This window comes from Hydractinia symbiolongicarpus, chromosome 2 (assembly GCF_029227915.1).
Source record: "Hydractinia symbiolongicarpus strain clone_291-10 chromosome 2, HSymV2.1, whole genome shotgun sequence".
NCBI lineage: Eukaryota > Metazoa > Cnidaria > Hydrozoa > Anthoathecata > Hydractiniidae > Hydractinia > Hydractinia symbiolongicarpus.
Window position 1 is genome coordinate 11,461,634 of NC_079876.1, and position 2,796 is coordinate 11,464,429.

Here is a 2,796-nt window from a genome sequence, read left to right on the forward strand (position 1 = left end):
GCGTCGGTGGTGTAAAGGTTAGCATTGTTGCCTTCCAAGCAATAGATCCGGGTTCGATTCCCGGCTGACGCATCTGTTTTTGTTTATGTAAGTGGTTTTACAAAACAGAGCACAAAATTAATGTTGTTTTAAAGAATTTTCGTTAATTAGATCCCCTTTAATGTTGCGTCGTTTATCAAGAAAGTGTGGTTAAATATTTCTTGAACAAACTACATCAACTTAAAGTGAGAAAATGTAACGGGAATAATAAAAATGGTAATCGAAAATCGAACCTTGGTAAACTATGGATACGAAAAACGTGATGGTATAACGCATGCGTGGTGTGTGGTGCATAAATATATGTATGTGTGTGCAGCTAATTATTGTTGTTTTCTTCACTCATCTGTATACAAACAAATTGTGCAGGTAATTCGTGGGTAGTATCTGGGAAATAAATGGCTCTTAAAAGCATTGACACGGTCTTATAACTTGTCTCCTTAAAGCAGAATAAATTTAAAACTTCGAAAGAAATCCTTTTTCTGAAAACGACTTTAAAAACATTTTTTATTATTCAAGAAAAAACACCATGCTAGAAAAGAATTCTAATTGTTATAGGAAACAAAAATAAACTTTTAATTGTCAATAACTGAAAAAAAACATTTGAGAAATACATTTTAAAAACGTCTTTCTTATTACAGCGGCGCCAAAGTACGCTCATTTTGCTATTGCACGTTTAAGGACACTGCTTAACCGAACGTAACTTCAAATACTTCTTCGTAATAGCGTACTTTTTAACACTTCATTGACAATTAAATATTTGTTATTATTTCCGATTAAACATAACAGCACGAGGCCTTAACATAGTAACGTTTTTATTATACATTTTTGAAACGTTTTATATAGAACATGAATACAGCGTCGGTGGTGTAAAGGTTAGCATTGTTGCCTTCCAAGCAATAGATCCGGGTTCGATTCCCGGCTGACGCATAAGATTTTGCTTTTGTTCTTGTGATGGAAAAAGGGAAGACGTACGTGTGTATAAAAATAACATTAACTTTGACACATCCACAAGTCTAACAGAAAACAAAATGTCTAACACCTTAATATAACACTGTAAAGAAAGAAAATGTGTTCATGGGAGATACTTTGGCATAAAGTAGAGAAAAGTTACTTTTGGCAAGAACATTCAGAATAATACCTAATTAACATATTTATTAACTTACTTTATTAACTAAATACAAGAACGTACGTTTTGTAAAGTCAAAGAAATGTGAATAATTAGTCCCTCATCACACCTTCTTAGATGGTACACATTCGTCAAGCAGTCTTTGCAGAAGTATATTGTTGGAATGCTCAACAAATGTGCGAGAATTAAAGAATGACGTCCCATATTTGATGGCATAATCTTTCAGATTTGTTTGATTTATAATTCATGTGGTTGATCTCACCTAGGAGAATAGATCTCACTAATTTCATAGGATATACCCTACCAATTTTTTCCGGGATGGACTAAAAATACGGCTTTAAAGTGTTTAAACCTGCCATTTAAGACACAAAACCGTGTTTTGAAGTTTCTGCCGAACCACACATCCGCCTTATTTGGGGATCGAACCCCTGACCTTTTGGACATGATTTTAGCGAACTAGGAACTGCGCTACGGAACTATAAACAATCTCCGGCGTCTCTGTTTCACTTCAGACTCTTATTCGAGTTATTTTAAAGCCGAGCAAATGGTAAAAACAATAAAAGTGTGACATGAATAATAAAGCTTTTTTTAAGTGATCATCAAAATTTTAACTTTGTCGGAAAAGTTGAGATACTGTCGTTACTTAAGTAATGCATTTCCATAAAATATGAAGTAAGAAAGATTTCTTTTTATCTCAGGAATCGCTGAGATTCATTATTTCTTAGAAAGATTAAGAGAAAGAAAAACGCGAAATGTTTGCAATTCGATGGAAGTGATTTTAACAAGTACAGGTACGTATGGGACAGTGATCCAAAGAACACTTTACATTTATCAAGAAAAAAGCATTTAATAGTAAATTTTGTGAGCTTTACATGTTTTTTAAAAAGCAGTCATGTAACATTACTAAACGACCATTATATTTCGCGCGTAAGAAACGTAGCTACTTAAAATCTGCTATAAAACTTTGTCACTTTCCTAAGGATGAAATAATTTCACTTTAGCCTATAGTATTCTTACTTTTTTGCATATTCTGCAGAAATTTATGTTATTTTGTTTTAATACGAACAACCATTTTTATCTATTTTACGGTACATAACAAATATTTGCGACCTAAGTTCTAAATTCTGCAAAATAACAACAATTGATCTTGTGGAAGTTTTGCATTGGAAGATTTAGATGACATCAAAGGGTAGTGTAAAAGCAAAGAGAAAAAATATAATATAAATAAATAACAATAATAAATATAACAACTGCAAAAGTTCGAAATTTGGAAACAAGATCAAAGAATTTTTGGTAAGCCTCAAAAACTCTAAAAGGCCGTAGCATATTGTAAAGTGAAACTAGCGCAGTATAAAAGAAGTTGCATGATTCATCATAACTGTTGTTTATCCTCTGTATATCCAATGTTGTTGTTGAAGAGAAGCAAAGGAACTATTCTTTTACCAGGTATTAGTAACAATTTCTCGAGTTTGTGTGGTTTTGCTGGTAATCCTAAAGCAAGCAATTCTGTAAATTTAAACTCTGTATTTACAGAAACCTTATTTGTATAACAAACTATTGTTTTCTTCACTCATCTGCCTACGCGCCTTTTAAAGCAAGGACACGTCCCTCTATCTGGTCCTCCGTAAAGT

At 32.8% G+C, this 2,796-nt stretch overlaps 2 non-coding genes across 2 annotated transcripts; both read left to right on the plus strand.

Annotated features, from left to right (window-relative positions):
* Positions 1-72, plus strand: Trnag-ucc (transfer RNA glycine (anticodon UCC)). The gene has a single exon. It is a non-coding gene; the product is annotated as a tRNA-Gly (tRNA).
* An 822-nt stretch (positions 73-894) lies between these two features.
* Trnag-ucc (transfer RNA glycine (anticodon UCC)) lies at positions 895-966 on the plus strand. The gene has a single exon. It is a non-coding gene; the product is annotated as a tRNA-Gly (tRNA).
* The last annotated feature ends 1,830 nt before the right edge of the window (positions 967-2,796 follow it).